Source organism: Dermacentor albipictus, chromosome 4, assembly GCF_038994185.2.
Source record: "Dermacentor albipictus isolate Rhodes 1998 colony chromosome 4, USDA_Dalb.pri_finalv2, whole genome shotgun sequence".
Classification (NCBI taxonomy): domain Eukaryota; kingdom Metazoa; phylum Arthropoda; class Arachnida; order Ixodida; family Ixodidae; genus Dermacentor; species Dermacentor albipictus.
Window position 1 is genome coordinate 115,406,782 of NC_091824.1, and position 18,150 is coordinate 115,424,931.

Below are 18,150 nucleotides of genomic sequence, written 5' to 3' on the forward strand. Positions count from 1 at the left end.
TGTAACTACTGTACTTTTCTCAGTTCCCAAAAATTGTTGCCAAGCTTTTTTTCAATTTTAGTCAATTGGAGGAAAATCCACTTTAGGAAGATTGTTGCTACTGGTCATGGATGTTATGGGATGAGCGGGTAACTCTATCATGCAATGAGAAAGGAGCGTCACTGTTTTCCGTACCGAGAAATACAGCCGCACTTTTACAAGTTCACCGCCACGTAGTAAATTTCTGATGCGGTGTGAGATTTTCCTTTCTGTAAATAACTATAATTTTTTTTTGAAAAGCTTCATTGTTGGTGAAAATACTCATCTTTCTGTGCTCTCTTTGACAATAGCTGATCTCTTTATTGAAATCCTAGGTGTGTAATTTCTGCTAACATTGAAATTCTCGCAGTATAGTTTTCTATAGATTAGACATCACTGTCGGCTTCACAATAAAGCACCGCGCTAATTACCAGCACGACAAAGACGTTGAAAAGCTCAATTTTTTTTAGTGTGCTCACGATCGCTTGCAACGAATGACGAGTTGCTTTATATTCATCACGCAGAAGCGAATGGCAGGAAAAACGAGGCGCACGAAACACCACCAAATTGGGCTCTCCTTTCCATGACGTGTCACTCAATTATGCATCTCGTGCACCGGAACACACAGCAGGTGGGTCATCTCGTCTCATGTGTTAAGGTGGTTTATTCGGGGGGTGCTTATTTATTTTATTTTTCTCGGTTGTGAAGTTTGTGATTGTTAGGACGAATAATTTTGGCTTCCGAGCCTGGGGCGTGACAAGTATTGGACATTGGACGTCATAGGCCGTTCATTATCTCTTGCGTATGCACACACACGCTTTTACAACGCGCCAAAGAAGTCGTCGTCCATTCGCCTCCGCAAAGTTTAATCTGATTATCCGGCGAGTTCAAAATGAACCAAGCCCTCAGGAATGACGTGAGGTGCATTCACTCGTCGTTCGTTTGGACATCGTTAATTATGAAGCCCTAAAGAGGCGACTTTGTGCGGACGCGGCTAGGGCCGCAGTTCCAGCCGCCATAGGCTGAAAGCTCGTCCCGCCGAGCCCCTCAGAGTTGGCAAGGCAGGCTTTAGGAATGAACTCGCTTGGGGAGGGTCGATGCAGTGATAGAGCTGTTTCAGTTCGGTGGGATTCGGCGTCCCCTTCCCGTTACCAGCGTCGTTGCGATGAAGCGAGCCTGAACTCCGGAATAAGCTGCGCACAGGAGAATAGGCGCGTTTTCAAACCCTACAAAGGCGCTGCTCCGAGACGAACGCTATCCCGTCGTCTTAGCCGTGCGCGCCCGGTTATCGGCCATCCTCGTGCGACGGTGTCAGGGCGCCCTGACACCGCGTCTTCTAGCTCAGGGTGATGACAGGTCCCGCATAAGCGCCCCAAGGTTGCAGGTATTACTGCGTGAACAAAGATATCCATATCCAAGCTTCACTCACATTAGTAGTCATTACACAGGGTGTCCCCCAGCTAACTTTAGCCAGAGTTTTAAAATATGCGAATGCCATGTAGCTGCACAGAACAAAGGTAATGTTACTTGCCATCGCTTGGAGATACTCGAATTACTTTTCTTATTCCGCCTAATTAGATTATTAGTCTTAATTATTGAATCAACTCAAATATTATAATTAGATGGAAAATGTCAATGAGAAAATTGTAGAGCAACATGAAAAACTGCCGGTACAGCTTTCTGTTGCTCAAGGCTTGCTACATAAAAGTGTTTTGCGCGACTAGCTGCTCGAGGCAATCTTAATAAACAATACTAATTAACTCATTAGGTGTAATTAAAAAGAATAATTTGAGTATCTCCAAGCGATGACCAATAACATTACCTTGGTTTTGTCGAGCTACATGGTACTCGCATAATTTTAAACTCTGCTTAAAATTAGCTGGGACACCCTGCATACTGGCCGATACCGAATCACGCATCTTGAGCCAGATTGCTTGCCGTGAACGCTGATACACCCCATTTCGTTGAATAAGGCCGTATTTGTCCATATTTGGCCTTTGGGTCAAATATGGTCAGGAAGATGATGTATAATTATAATGTCATCGTCCTGTACGGCAACGTTGACTCTGAGATGCCCTAACATCTGTCAGATAACGTTCATGTGAGTCTCCAGAATTTAACTGAAGCCGCCTGTGGAGAACGTCCAACCAGGTAGACCCCTGCTTAAATGCTTCCGTAAAACTCGAAATTGAGTGATATATCTTCGTTTTGAATGGAAGGGCTGTATACTGTCTGTATACTGTGTGCAAGATGCAATTATTCAAAGCTCTGTTCGTATATATCAGTGTTAGTTTCTTAGCGATTGTACAGCAGGCGGAAAATTATACTTATATTAGGCTGAATTTTATATATTCTAGTGCTTAAAAAGTATTTGATTGTCGCTAAGGGAACCGTATAGCCGACATTTCACATTTATTTTTTTTATTATTGTTTTTTTTTGTTGTTGTTGTCGCTGTGGTTCCATCGGGAGAGAGTCCCCATGACGTACACATTTAGAGGCCGTTGGTAACTGTAGTATAGAGAAAACGACATTTAAGGCAGTTGCCTTAAAAGTGTATCGCAAAGAGGTTTGTTGCACGCTGTGTTGAGCTGATTAAAGTGCGTTCACTATTCATATTTAAAAATTATTAAAATTATTATGCTAGTAAAAAACACGTAAAGGCCTCAACGACATGGATTATTTGCATCTCTCAAGCATTGCTCTACGGCAGCTTTTGGTTTGGCAAAGAATGGGAGCCTGCACATCCATTCTAGTGCAGCGAACATCAGGGCGGTACATCTATTTTGTCACCATTACAATACACTGCATGTACAGGGTAAAAAAGAAATTGTAAAATTAAAATTTTACAAGGCAGATTGACGACAGCATGGTACGTGACTGCTCAAATCACGACACATCCCCAAAATACTGCGACCTCAAAAACTCTACAGCGTTAGTTCATTCCCCAGAGTCTCCAAGACATGAGGACATTGAATGTCGCGAATACGGGATGTACAGACGACTGATTTATCTTGATTTTCATTTCTCTTTCTTCTTCATTATCTTTTTTAAATAGAAGCCTTCCCGAGTTGTCTGGCCTTACCATCTTGTTCCCAAATGCAAAACTGAGAGAGAGAGAGAGAGAGAAAGAGAGAGAGAGAGAGAGTTTCTTATGAGGGTTAAAATGGAGCAGCGTGGCTCGCAATATCTCACAATGACTTCCTCGCGTGGCTAACCCGCGCTAAGGCAGATTCCGCGGTAGAGGCACGCCAGCTGGAAACTGGGGAAAATTGGGATGCGAGGCGAGAGTGAAGCACATAGTGCAAAACAATGTGCTCCTTCGTGCGCGGTGCAGTCTCTTCGTTTTGTTGCACTTCCTTTCGTCGCCCTCCTTCAAGCGATTTGATTAATTAACGTTTAGTGAACGGGCGTCACACACGTGACATGCGTGCCAACGACTGCACTGGAATTTGCCCGTCTCTTTGTTTTGTGTGTTTGTCCGTTGGCTGCGCATGCGAGGCAGACAGAAAGGCAAGGAGGTCAACCTGAAACAAGTCCCCGGTTTGCTGCCCTGCACGCGGATTAGGAAAATCATGGTTACAATGAAGGAAGAAGGAGAGAAAGAAACTCAGGGGCCCTAGAACGTAAAACTATTCCAATATGCTCTTATTACAATCTCCTGACGTCAAACTTACGCAACCGCCAATGCAAGAATGGGGCGGTGACCCGCAGCGTTGCCTGAAAAGCCCAATCAAACGCTCTCCTCGTTTATAGAAGGTCACTGTTGTTAGCTTTCAAAAACAATAACATTGCCTACATTGAATGGTTTTTCTTTTCTAATTGGCTGACAAGAGGCAAGGAGCACGCTCAAGTGGAGAGGGTTTCGATGGGGCCTAGCCGGCACATTAAAAATAGATAACCGGATGAAGATCCGGTTATCCACGGATAATCTGCGATCGGTGCACTTTTTCTTACTTACATACATAAATCGCGGTGGCGTGCAACGGTCAATTAAAGTGGCGCTAAAACGGATCCTCAGCAAAGAAAAGTTGGCAGAGCGATGTCGTATAAGTGCCGTAAGGGCTCGATAACGTTATACGGCCACGCAGAAAGTTTTGTTATATTCACATAAATCCATGCTGTCCAGAAGGTGTGCGTAGCTAGGGCCTGAGCGACCGGCGGCAGCCATCGTCTATTCCTTTCGGAACGGGGCAGTCTGCGGCTATTCAGAGAAAACATCCAGTTTTGTTCGGCATATTATTGCATCTTTAACGCGCACACATTACTTTGACGCAAAAAGTTTTTCAGATTGGGAGCTATCGCGGTTTTTGTGACATCGCGTGCCAGACAGGCGAAGTGAGAGTCGTTCAAAAAAGCTTTCGACCAATCGCGAAGCACTGATTGCATAATGGTATATAGTTTGGATAGATTGCAGTAGATAAGTTTGGAATAGCTTTACGTTATAGCGCCCCAGGAAGTACTACAGGCGCTCACTGAGGACGGAAGAAGAAGTAAAGACACAATGTTTTAAAAGTCTACTGATGGGATGTAGAGCCACGTCTCTCACCTGTATGTTCGGGAGTTGCCTCCTCCGACAGAGGTCGGCCGTCAAACTTTTTGAGCACAGCGGTAAGTGAGCGTCTCTGTGCACAACACTGCGTACACTTGCACATAATATCGTTGACGATTTCCCTCTTCACCGCAGTGGTCACAGGCGGTGGCGTTGGCTATTCCTACGCCGAAGTCGTGGGCATTGGTGAATGCCAGGCCCAATCATAGCCTGCATCAAAGGGTCGCATCTCTTCGGGGCAGTCCTAAAGTTAGGGTCCAGGGAATGTAGTCGCGTGTCTCTCATGTTGTATGCGTTTGTATAATTGGCTGTGACGTATCTATGTTTACTGCACATATGATTATGTTTCTGTTTGTGTATACCCGTAGGCAAACGGGACGCTAGAGGATAACGAAAAGAAGGCAGGCACAACGCCTTCTATTGAGAATAGCTTGTTTTGGAATGCTTGTTCAATCCACCACAATATATTGTCCATGGCGTTACGCTGTTGCGTTCGAGGGGGTGGGTTCGATCTTGGCGGTGACCACCACTGTCTAATGAGTGCGAAATAATCCAAAAACGTTTGTGCACCATGCATTAGACGCACGTTAAAGCACTTCAGGTAACCAAAGCTAATCCGGAGTGTCCCACTATCTCATGGTTCATAATCATGCCGTGGTTTGAGGACGTAAAAACGCACAATTTATTTCTCAATTAAGAACTTCATGTGTGACCACATCGACGGGTGCAGAACTCGCGGCGCTCCGTGCTGCACTTGATTTCATTAAGCAGAAGCCACCGCAACAATGGACAGTCTTTAGTGACTCCAAGGCAGCCCTTCAGTGCATACGAAGCCCAATGCGCCACGGACCCAATGAACAACTGGCCTCAGAAATTCGGCACATATATCACCAAAGCTATGACAAGGGACACAACATAATCTTTCAATGGCTTCCAGGACATTGTAACATCAGCGGGAATGACCACGCCGACGAAGCCGCCCGTTCTGCACATGAAAGTGGTCAACGAGTCTTCATTCCGCTTTCGCGAACAGACGCTGCGGCTCAGCTGCGATTGATGTCCCGTGAGTGTACTTTGCCCCTGTGGGACTCGAATGTTTTCACAATGTGTCGGTTGCGTTCGTTGTCTCCGGACATACGGATGCACCTCCCGCCTGGATTACCCCGACGTGACCAGACTATGCTCTACCGTCTGTGGCTAGGCGTTGCCTTTACAAACGCCTATGCTTTCCTCATAGGAATGGCCAACAGCCCCACGTGCGACACATGTAACATCGACGAGACGCTCGCACACATTATCTGTGTCTGCCCGCGAAACAGTGCTGAGAGACAAGTGATGTGCAGAGTGCTGGACCAGTTGGACAATCGTCCACTTTCAGAACTAAAAGCTTTAGGCCAATGCTCCGAAAGAACATCCGCGTTGAAGGCCTTACTCGCGCTAGTAAAGTTCTTGCGGTCCACGGGGCTTCACGACAGACTCTAAGAATGCCGCCCCCTACCGCTCTGTAGTGTACGCGCTTTGTTCGTGCTTGTCTCCCTTTCTTTCTATCTCCCCCTTCTACTCTGTTTCTCTTTTTATCCCTCTTAACCCTTACCCCCTGCGCAGGGTAGCCAACCGGAACTACCTCTGGTTAACCTCCCTGCCTTTCTCTACATTATTTTCTCTCTCTCTCTCTTCTCAACGTTCCTTTTTTTTTTCGTTTCAGAAATAACTTGTCCGTTTCGCGACAACAAGTAACAATCTCATTAATAACCTCGTTAGCTTTTTTTTCGACAAAGTTGTTTCAATTACTGATATAATGCTTACTACAGATTGATTACTCATAAGGAAATACTTCTATAGTAAAATCCAGCGCGGATACAGCAGCATACAGAGTGCTACCAAGATTTAATCGAATACACTTGCAACGTTTGCGATTTCATGTAGAGAAACCAGACAACACGCACCTGCTGTAATCTGGCAGCACGCCGAGCTTCACTGACTGCCTCGCGCTTTGTGTGGGAGGAATGCATATTTCATTTTCGCTTATGTTTCTCAACAAGCCGGCCGTTTGCGTTCGACGCGGCAGATGTCTCGCTCGATCGCGAGCGCGAAGACAGAAATTTCCTTGTGCCCTGTAGCAAGAAATGCCTGCTTTTTCTTTCCTGCAAAAAAAGAAAACGAAAAGGAAAAAGAAGAAAAGAAAAGAAAAAGCAGTGATGACGCCACAACGTAGATGTGACGACTTGCGGGCATTGTGACGGTGCTGTGAAAATGGACGACCGACTGTGGCAGCTCATCTGGGCGGCGGACAATGGCTCCCCAAACGGTGATTAATCCGCCGCCGTTCAGGTGCGTCGGTGCGTCAGCAGTGAGTGGCTTCTTTCTCTGCTGCCCTTAACGTCGCCGCTTCGAAAGCCGCCGGCGAATTCAGAAGCTCAGCTGAAATCGCCCACTGATGCACGGAGTGCGCGTGTCTTTCCTGCGCGCGCATAGACGCTAGATGGCCTCTGGCTGCGGTGTACCTGTATCTACCGATACAGTGAATTTGGAACTTAATGAATCGAGGGGTTGAAAGGGAGCCTTTTGAAGAGAGAAAAGCAGAAAGAAAGAAAGAAAGAAAGAAAGAAAGAAAGAAAGAAAGAAAGAAAGAAGGAAAGAAAGAAAGAAAGAAAGAAAGAAAGAAAGAAAGAAAGAAAGAAAGAAAGAAAGAAAGAAAGAAAGAAAGAAAGAGGCATTATAACCTCCTGTTCCACCCATGCGCTACACTACACTGGAGAAGTTAGCCGTGTTACAATGGAGGAAGGAGTGGGATGAGTAAAGATGAAAGAACAAGAAATTAACGGACGCGCGTGCACAATTAAGACAGCGTTCACTGCAAATTATAATATAGTACTGCAGGCTAATTAAAAAAGAATATTTTTATTAACCGTAGGTCAGCAAATGACGGCGTTTCTTAGGAGCACCGGCTACTTTTCCGCTTCTACGTCTTACGAAAGGAAGAACGCTCGGTTAATAAGACCATAACGATAAACGAAAAATAGTTGGGGACGAGTTCATGCAAACATTTGATAGACACTCACAATCACAAAAGCGAGTCGTGACACAGCTGTTGCACCAGAATGCAAGTTCCTTTAGCCGCTGTGAGGGGAAAAAACGAAGCTCTAGTTACAAATTACATGTGCCACCGAGTGTTCTGTGCGAAGCGAAGCAGAAATCTAGCAGAGTTGTGTAAAGAAGAAGAGAATCTCTTCAATTGCCAAACGAAAGACAGGGGCAGGGTATATGTTAGATAGCCTCGTCGCAAGTGTAGAAGTTGCACCAGGCATTCTCAATTACATGCTCGTAGCAAAAGAGTTGGCGGTCGTTCTGCAGACGCCCAATGGGTGGAGTAAAGTGGCCTCGCAAAGAAATAGGCCAAGCGCTATTCGAAGACCCAGCGAAGGGCCGACGGAGCACAGGCATAAGTTGGTAGATTGCGAAGGATTCCACCCCTTTGGTGTTGTTACATGCTCATCTAATTGAATTTACCACGCTGTACCCACGCTCTCGAAGAATCTATCTCTACCCGTGGAACTTGTATTTGTGTAGCCCTGCTTTCTTTAATAAGGAGACACGCGTCTCATGTAGCACAAAAAGTAACGATTAAAATGTTAATCAAGGAAAATACTCATGAACGCTTATGAATAATATAATCACGGAAAATATTTATGAAAGCCTATGGATAATATAAACAGTTATGTGTAATGATGTGAGAAAAAGAAACCGGGTACACCTAAGCTCTTATGAGTTGTGAATGCTAAAGCATCAATGTCCAATTGAACGCCGGTGAGCTGTCCTTTGAGTACTCCGCAGGCAAGCAAGCGCGCTGAGTCACTTGGCGAACCCCTCCTAGATAGCACAAGGCCTGTGCGCTTCGATCCGTGACGGACTGCCATAAGATCTAATGGGGCACTCCCGTGTAAGTCCAGGAGAGCTTTACGTCACCTATTTAGTCATGCCGGGCTTGGAAATGAAAATTACGACCGAAGTAGCATGATGCAATAAAGCAGAGTGCACAAAGATTCTGTTCAGGAGGCGATCCAAGCCCTGCATCGCGTATTTGCAACGTTTTTCTGGAGCTCGAGTTGTGAATCGATGCGGCGCGATAAACCGTTGCTCCCCCTTGAACGAGGTGGTCCAGTATTAGTCCATCTCTTCGTCAGGCAAATTGCTTCTCTCCTGCCTTTCTTTCGAGAGAGTGACCCTCCGTTGTTTCTTTTTTTTTTTTGAACTGTAGCCATTCCCACTACTTCATTATGTCGCTAACATAATAAGGTCAACAGATGCCAAAGATGTCCCACAGGCTCCTTGGGGCTTTCTCAAGGAGGTTGTTGACTCGTTATTTTCTTGAAAGTTAGATTCAGCCTGTAGTACATGCTCACTGCGAGTCAAAAAGCAACATCTGCCGCACTGGTGGATCCGAATTTCCCAGATCATTTGTATCGTGCACCTTATTTTAGTCAGCCTTATCAGGATGTACCTAAGTGGCTGCGTAAGATGCGTATGTCCCCTGAAGTAAAAACATTTTTCTTTAAACTGCACTGGCAAACACTTCCTGTTAAAACTTGGTTAAATTCGAGGGGCTGATTGGTGCCGTTGTCCACGTTCCCAGACCATAGATCACTGTTTCATAGATTGCAGACGGCCGCTGTATTTCTTTGGGACATTCTTCAGCTTAGAAACGACATCCACATCACTCCATACTCAAGTTTTCTACCGTCTGATATTACTGGCGGTCTTCTCTATGACATGTACCTAGCACTGGATGTATACAGCCTATGGAGATGCATAATATGTGAATCACCATGCCGAAAGCCCGTGATCTACATGATCATTCTTTCGCGAAAGTGCAGCTTATTTGAGAAGTGTCAGCGCTGCTCAGGATCTTCCGCCTGACTGGATGCACTTGTTGGATGCATGTGTGTGTTTGCCTGAGTTCTGAGTGTGTAGCTGTGGCCGCTCTGTGATACTTCAGTTTTGTTTACCGTGTAATCAACAACAAGAACAACAAAAAAGCGCTGGTTTAGCCCACTGGGTAAGGAAGGCACTCTGTTTCTGAGCGTGGAGTGGTAGCTTCGAAACTCACTACCGCCAACATTTTTTTTCTTTTCGAATTTGTTCTGTTTTTATACATTTATTTGTTTATAGCGATTACCTAGGCGAAGCTTGAACGCAGGTGAGAGGCTGTGCGGACAAGGAACGCGCAGATAACGCATACCTCCGAGAACGACGATGACGTGGCGTCTCGGCGATGCCCTCACCCAACACCTGGCAAGGCAGCAAGTGCTGCCTTTCGCCCGCTCTGCTCTGTCGAGGCGCGAACATGACGTGGCGTCGCAGTCAGTGAGAATATACGCGCCGTCCTGCTGCTACAGGTGCCGGCCTTTTCGTTCAATAGGCCATTTTGTTCTTTCGCATCAAAATAACGCAATGAAGAAATGAGGAAGGCGGACACGATTTATCTTTAATATTTATATAAATAACTCGCTTGTCGATGTGGTTAGCTTACACTTAGCTACAATTTAGTGAAACTTCTTGCACTGTATTAGGATATAACCTTGCGCCAGTTTGTGATAGTTCGTAACAGCGGTATCGCTCTCTATTCTTCTCTGTCCTTTTTTCTTACATTTGTGCGCTACGCAATACCGGCGTTATGTTCTCGTACTGTCGCTCTTAACGAACAAGGCAGGCATGAGAACAGCCTACGTCTCGTATAAAGTTGAAGAAACAGTCAAGGCGGCGGTTCTAGATATCTTGTGAACACGCCAGTTGAGTATGGAACACACCGTTAGATACCTGTCACGTCCTCTTTTTGCACTTCAACAAAATAAGAAACAATGTGGTGAATGTCGTGGAGGCGGGAATTTCACCACGCGCGCGATTTGCAGCACGTCATGAAGGCTTAAAACAGACAAACTTCGTGCGTCGATGCTTCGGCAGAACAGCATTAAATGAGTATGTTGACCACAACTACGCGCAGTACGTGTGGCGATTCTTCATGGTGGCTCTGAGCAAAGGCAACCGGAACAAGACAACGAGTCAGGAAAGCCGTATGACGCAGTAGTCTTCCAACTGCTTGCACAGCACCAGCCTCTTGAGGAAAACCACTGCTCAGACGCCCGCTCAACGTACGGAGCAGCAAGCGCACGCGACCTTGTCGGGACAGCGTTCAGCACGCAAAATTCCACACGTTCCTCGACTTAACGCACGACCCTGCACAGCCTTTATACCTAACGAATCCCATGTGCCTTAAACGTCTTCCCTCTCTGTTTTGACATTGCGTGACCTACTTTCAATAAAACCCCGTACGCTTTGCACATTTCATCGATTTTAGTCGGTACATTCGAGAACCACCGCCATTTACTCGAAACTGCCTCCGCATTCCTATCGCCGGCTTCGACCCGCCTTCGCCTGACAGCAGCCTCTGCCTCGTCCTCCCTTCAATACCGCCTGTCTTCTATTTCTCCCCTCTTAAACTTCTGATATGACATTGTATCGCCTGTGCGCTGCCATCTACGCCCGTCAGTGTACACTCTTTGCTCGTCTTTCAAGAGTTTTCTCGGCCAAGGTATGCAGCCGATTTGATACTCCCATCTAGCAATAAGAAATAAAAATAGTGTAAGGTAATGCAAGTTCTACAAAGCGGCAGCCCCAGTCGATGAACGCTGCTATGCTTGTGGTACTGCAATAAACGTTTTGGTTGTTCGTTATTTCGTTCTGGTCACGGCAGGCGTTTTCAAATAAAGAGACGTAGGGACGCATAGCGAGCTCAGAGGCAACTAAAGTATTGGCCGCGAGATCGACCTATAGGTGGCAGCACCGTCGCCCCGTTAGTGTGGATGCGTCGCCCGTGCGGTGTGTGGAAGTGTAGGGAGCTACTGTTTTCATTTCGCGATTCTGTGCTCCGTGCCCGCAGAAAACTCTTCATTTACCATCGTGAGATTTTGCTTGGTTCCGCAATGCAGCACATATTGCATAGAGCCAGGGATAAGCTTTCACTGCTATCCCGTTGACGCGGCACGTCGCCGAGAGTGGCTCGTCAGGCTTCAGAACGGCAAGGCGCCTTCCAAGTATGCGATGGTGTGCAGTAAGCACTTCGACGATGGTGCGTTCAAGCGTTCGCTGACGAAAAAGGATGGCGAGTAGTCCAATATGATATCACGTTTGGGAATCCTAATCGGCAATCTAGGCATTAATGTTTGCTGCATGCGTAGTTGTTGTGTGGTTGCTGTCCGTGTGAAGATCGTTGCAGTCCGCGAAAGTTCGTGTCGGCGTGGCCTGGGATGCCAGTAATAAGTTGCCTGTGCTTTTATATACTTCCGCAAGTAAATTAACCGCGTGTCCACGCATGCAATTTATTTTATAAACTTCATGCGCCGCCTGCGCAGTGAATTCAAGGTTCGCGCTCAGCTGCGAGTCCGTTTAAACGACCGTCACCGAGCGTGACTAGTTGTCACGTTTTCCGTTGTCTTTCCTCAGCCACGGGAACTGTTCTCTGTGTTCAGAAGTGTGAATACGAGCACCGAAACACGGCAACTGTGTACGCATGATCTCGTACAGATTAAACAGTGTCGTTTCGCGAGCCAACAGCGGATGGTCCATTAAGCGATGAACGAACATGCGCGAGCGAATTTATTGCTACTGCTCATATTGATATATTTTTTTCTCTCTATTATAGGGGGGCGGAAAAAATTGAAGCCCGATGCACTGCATTCAAGCACCACTGCAAATTCAAGTGCCTGCATGCGAAAGTAATTAAAGGAATCTAATGATTATGATACAACATAAATTATACGTTGCATGCTTTATTTGAGCTTCGTGTAACGGTTGCAACTGATTATAAAGCAACTCGAAAACATCTTACTATGGTAGTAACACTCTGAAACTAACTCGCGATTTCGTAGGTCTGGCGAAAAACAAAAATTGATAAAGCAACATAAGTTCTCTAAATTTATCGCATAACGTAAACACATCACAAATCAGCGAGTCAGCTTAGTGTGATGTAATGTAAACAAATCGCGATACGCGCCGCGACCAACTACATCCGAACATCTTGAGGCAATACTTTACCCTGCAGGGCATGTGCAGTTCAATTCTGCTATTTTTGTCTCGTCGGTCAAATTCAGGTCGACTCGGTGTGGGTCTTTACTAAGCGCGGACGACTGCAGCCCGAATGCGATAACGTGCACAGGACCGTCAGAGCAGCAGGTGGAAGCGACGGCACTACACTCAATGATGTGGCCCGCCGCAGCGACTTGGTCGCCTTCGACGAGACACCTGACACCGTCCCTAACATGGTTGAGAATTGTGCTTAGAGGCAAGGGCGCTGTAAAACGGAAAAAGAACGCATGTTAACTTCACAACACGTTGAAAGGAGACGAGCGCACATGGTGTGGTCGCGTTAAGCAAATGCTTTTCGCATCAGTACACTAAAAACGTACAGCGATTTACTTTACGAATTTCCGTTACAAAAATGAAAGAATAACAGGTTGAGAGGTTACTAACCATCGAACAAACCGTCCTTGTCAACATCCATCGTGATTTCGCGAACTACGATCGCTGCACACTGCGGCTGGAGCGGCGACGGGCCGCCGGCATCCACACTTGGGAGCTTCGTCACCTCGCCGCTAGGAGCCGACTCTGTTCGATCTCGAGGCCAATAGCACAACAGACGAATTACCCTGACGCTCCGCTTCGCTCTTACCATCCGTATCTTTAAACTGTTATGTTCGCAGGTTAGTTAGTTAGTTAGTTAGTTAGTTAGTTAGTTAGTTAGTTAGTTAGTTAGTTAGTTAGTTAGTTTGTTTGTTTGTTTGTTAGATGGTCAGTTAGATAGATAGATAGATAGATAGATAGATAGATAGATAGATAGATAGATAGATAGATAGATAGATAGATAGATAGATAGATAGATAGATAGATAGATAGATAGATAGATAGATAGATAGATAGATAGATAGATAGATAGATAGATAGATAGATAGATAGATAGATAGATAGATAGATAGATAGATAGATAGATAGATAGATTTCGTTGGCCAATCAGTTGCAGAGGTTGGAAGCACGTACCTCCTGTTATTGCATTTCACTTCTATATGTACTAAGGCACTACATACGATGAAAGTTAGTGAAATAATCTAAAAAAAAATATTGATAAAACGTGCAAGAATGTTCGAATGAAATGGTAGATGGTCCGATGTCACACTTATGCACGAGGTTGAAAAAATTGTGAAGTCGTACCACCACATTGTTTCAACAAAACAAGAAAAGGAGAACCTTTCTTCCTCAGCAACGCATGCAGGTAGACTTGGTCGGTGCTGTTCTGATACATATAGAGCACCAACACATGTCACTTGATCGGCAGAGCTATCGTGCTTCTTTTCTTCTTGGAACACCACCAGCGGTAAAGAAAATTTGTGGTCTTAGCATATCGTTAAGTATTTAGCCGTTTCTGCTTGTTTCGATCAGCACCACGAGTAACGAAACAAAAACGAGATGACATGCCTAACCATAGAATTTTTTTTTTGTTTCTGGAACTTTGCTTCCGTTTAATGTTAAGAAAAGTCTGGCCTTCCTTTTTGTTTTTCTTGTTTTTGTTTTTTCTTTTCATTTCGTTGGTTGTGCTGACTCCTCGCATACCATGCTACAAAAAGCAAAAGACTGCAGCCAACAAATTTCCAGTCAGTAAGGGAAACGAACTGCGTACATTTCATTATATAATCAACTGACGCGTCAAAGTTGTTTTCGCTTGTATTTTTGCTCGATGAACTTTGGAGAGCCACGGAAACTTCTTCCACGCGCCTCGCTTGTATAAGGAAGTAAATTAGGGTCACGAGCAGACAATATTTGTACATAGAAGGCAGAGATAACGAGGAACTGATTATACGTGATATAATGTGTCAGCATCGCGGAAAAATCTCTTCATAAAGAAACAGTCACAAAAATATTTGCTTCGCGCAGAACAATTGTTCTAATTGCAAAGCGAAAAACTGTCACTCTTAGTCTGGAAGAGCTTGCTAGAAGCATATCTTTCCTCTGCTTCTCTTCTTTTCCATTTTTATTTTAAAGAGTGAGCTCTTACTTTGACTTGCGACGGCACAAAAGCTTTCTTGTGCAACGGATGAACTTTTCGCTGGCTGTAAGGCAAATTACCTTCCTTGTGTAACGCGCACCTTTATTTTTATATTGTCCCGAATTTCACTAATTCTGCCCATGTCTCATAAAATTGATATTTACGACATAGTTCGGGCTATCGAGAAACCTGCATGCACCACAAAGCTGTATTCTGCTCACCGGAATTTTTACACCTACACGTAAATTATCGAGGAGACTATGATAAATTTAAGACCTGAAGTGTAAAAACTCGGGTTCCTCGTCGATAAATGACAACTCCGAACACAACATTGCACCAACCATGTAGGTTGTCTTAGAATGCGCCTTATCACTATTACTTCTTTTTTTCAAATTATTTGGACTTCGCATGAAACCTATCTGATCGATCAACTCGAAGCAATACAAAATAAAGCGGCAAGGTATATCGCAAAAAAATACTCGCGAAGCTGCAGTGTTACGGATATCAAGGAATCACTTCCATTGCCCTCTATTCAAAACCGCCGACTAATAACATTGTTATCACATTTTCACGCGCTTTATCATAGTAAATCCCTGTTCCGCGAATCTTACATCAATGCAGCTCATAGTACCTGTCGGCGTTTTGATCACTCACTTAAAGTGCAACCCTTTTTTGCTCGCACTAATCTGTATCGTCATTCACCATTAGTTTTGGCAACATATTATTGGGATAAACTACCGAGGGGCATTGTATATGCCATTAACCATGATGGTTTTGCTAACAGGTTGAAGATTTTCCTAAATGTGTGATTATTTCTGTGTTGAGTGCTTACTTGCGTATGTTATTCTTTCTGTATATAATTATGTCACTGTATCTTGCCTATGTTCTTTTTTACACGTTTGTAGTTGTAACTGGCTCCCCCCTCCTATGTAATACCTGAATGCGCCCTTACGGTATATGAGTAAATAAATGAATAAATAAAGAACTCCTATACTTTTCCCGGGAGTAATAACCGAAAAATCAACCTTTTTGCTTTCGGGTAACCTTTATCACTCGCAGCGCCTAAGTCCATATACAGAAGTGAATTGGATTAGCTGAAAACCTCGAGCCTCTACACTTGATTCCCTTGCTTAATCTCAACTCTCCAACTTGGCAGTGAGTTACGGGCTCCACTTATGCTTCGAGAAGCCGCGTAAGGCACCTACGCTACCACAGGAATGTAACTTGTTCGGCACTCGAAAATTTCTAATGTAACTACTTTCAATACAAACGCATTGCCGATAAAGCTGCGTAATCACAACATTACGCATCGCGTGCGGCCAGTGCTGCTACATTCAGGCAGTGTAATCGAGCCGTCGATAAGCATCGCCTACGTGTTGAGCGCAGTCAAGGCGCTTCCTATGCTGTCGAGAGCTAGATGCATTAATGAGGCTTTGCGAATAGCCGGGGGCGTATGTGCTGTTCCGTTTGTTTGTTTGTTTGACACTGTACATATCATATCTATCATCAAACACCTCGTGTCGCCGTCTGCCATGGTAAGATCTCCAGTTTTTAGTTGAATTCTATATCTCTCTCTTTCTCACACTATAGGCAGCGCCTTCGTTCATTGAATTAAGTCTGTATATTCTGTATGTCTTAAAGTTAATTCCCACTTAACGAATTAACAACTCGAAGTGTACCCAGGGCATACAAGGGCGTACCCTTGTATGCCCTGAGGCATTTATCCTCGCATCAAAAAAAAAAAGTGTATCAGCCTGTACTCCGCTTCCTGCTTTTCGGAATGTAAAACATTCGCTGTATGCGGTTAACATTTGTAGGGTCTTTCTGGAATGGCAAAAGCAGGTATTTTTCCATACTCCGAGAAACAGCGAAAGTAATGGAGTTGGAGCTAGGAATAACAACAGTTGAAGGAAAACACTCACGGCGGCCGCACTTCGATGGGGGCGAAATGCGAACACACCCGCGTGCCTAGATTTAGGTGCACGTTAAAGAACGCCAGGTAGTCCAAACTTCCGGAGTACCCAACTACTGCGTGCCTCATAATGAGAAAGTGGTTTCGGCACGTAAAACCCCATAACCTAACCTAAGGAAACACTGTGCGTGGAGTAGGTCAATATAATTATGCCCCGCTAGGAATACAACGCGGTTGCATATGGGACAGGCAAGAGATGCGCATGACGGCGCGTGGTGAGAGCCGGCGCGACTCTATATCGCAACGCAGACTTTCTGTGGGACGCTGTCTCTGCTGATTATACGAACGAAAACGTGTGGGAACTGGGAACCTTCGAGGTTTTGCGCGCATGCTTGCGTGGGTGTGCGTGCGCGTGTCTTCTATTGTGAAAGAAAGGAAGAAAACCTTCCGTCCCAGCATCTCGCTGCTACCTTAGAAGAGCATGATCCGGAGTTCTCGGATAAACATAGCGACTGAGGAATTTCACACGTGGCCAACCGGCGCGCTTGTTCTGGAGCTTGCTTGTTTATGTGCGTGCAGGAAATAAGCGAAATAAAGAATAAGAAACTCTGAACTACACGTACATTCAAAGGTTAGACAAAGAAAGCACTTAATTACGCATAGGACAATGAAATAATTGTAATTTGAAACAGATCGCTGTTAGAGAGAGTGACGAAAAGCTTCTGCCTGCGGTGAAAAAAGAAATTCGGCTCAGTGGCAGTGCATAAGGATGTACGCTTAAACAATCCGAATAGCACAAAATACAAAATGCTCCCGACTTCTGCTTTATTTGTGGAAGACTCCCCGCAACATTCACCATCTAAGGCTCAAGGACAGTAGTCCCGCGACAACGTAGCTGTAGATTGTTCGAAGCAACACATAAATCAAAGTTCACTTTGATATAGTGAAAACAGCGCTCCCGACACTCGCATTCCTGCTTTGGGCCTCAGGCTTTCAACTGAGAAATAGCTTGAGAACAGAGATCTCAGCAGCAGCGAAAGGGTCCGGTATTGTTTTCCCTGCATCGTGTCTTTTATCTTCACTTGCGCGCGGAGTTGCGGGAAATGTATATAGCCAGACGGCTGTAATATTTTTCATAGTTCGGCAGAGTAAAAAAGAGATCACCTCTCAACTACATTAACTTCAAGTGCTGGGAAGCGGGTGAAATAGATCAGTATTACCAGCGCGCTACAAGCAACGAGTTAGAACTTCAGAAAATGAATGAGCAATATCGTAACCATGACAAAGAGTAGCGTTCACCGAAGAGCTATCTTATTTTTTTACGAACCGGAATGAAAGCATTCCAGCGTTGCAATACATCTATCATTAAGTGGAGAGTCAAATAAAAATTAACACTGAAGTGGTGACAACATTTATATACTACAGGGCTACCGCATCGGATTTCACTTTAGTAAATTGGATTACTTCCATTGCCGTGAAGTAACCACACTGATTTACTCAGAACAAAAGATTCAGAACACATTATTTTGTATTTTTTTAAACGTCTGGTAAGATGTTGGCTTGCATCGCTGACGAAA

The 18,150-nt window shown here is 44.9% G+C and overlaps 1 protein-coding gene across 3 annotated transcripts in view; it reads left to right on the top strand.

Moving 5' to 3' along the window:
• The window catches only part of LOC139059304 (dopamine D2-like receptor), a 461,415-nt gene that overhangs the window by 211,821 nt on the left and 231,444 nt on the right, over window positions 1–18,150 (top strand). For 2 of the 3 annotated variants that reach the window (XM_070537507.1, XM_070537509.1), the window contains one exon: window positions 543–649. The exons of the other annotated variant lie outside the window; for it this stretch is intronic. The gene's annotated coding sequence lies outside the window, so the exon portion shown is untranslated. The remainder of the gene's footprint in view (window positions 1–542; window positions 650–18,150) is intronic. 3 annotated transcript variants of the gene reach the window in all.